Source organism: Eimeria mitis, genomic scaffold (genome assembly GCF_000499745.2).
Source record: "Eimeria mitis Houghton genomic scaffold, Emh_scaff4422, whole genome shotgun sequence".
NCBI lineage: Eukaryota > Apicomplexa > Conoidasida > Eucoccidiorida > Eimeriidae > Eimeria > Eimeria mitis.
In genome coordinates this window covers 1-318 of record NW_013572738.1, presented here as the reverse complement: position 1 = coordinate 318, position 318 = coordinate 1, and positions in this window count along the sequence as shown.

Genomic DNA, 318 nt, shown 5'->3' with positions numbered 1-318 from the left:
ATATATATATATATATATATATATATATATATATATATATATATATATATATATATAATATACAATAGGCACGTAGATATACTCGTATCGGCATGTATTTCTCTCTGTATATATATGCATACATATTCTACATGCAGGTGTATATATGCGTATCTCCATGCTCACATGTAACTGCATACATATGGGGCGAGGCCCTCGTGGAGATCACCGAAGAGGAAACGACGCACATTAACGAAAAGAGGGTGACGGGGTATCCACTACAAACGAACAGCAGTTGCAACTACGTTACCGTTGGTGTTCGAGGGCTTTGCTTTCTGT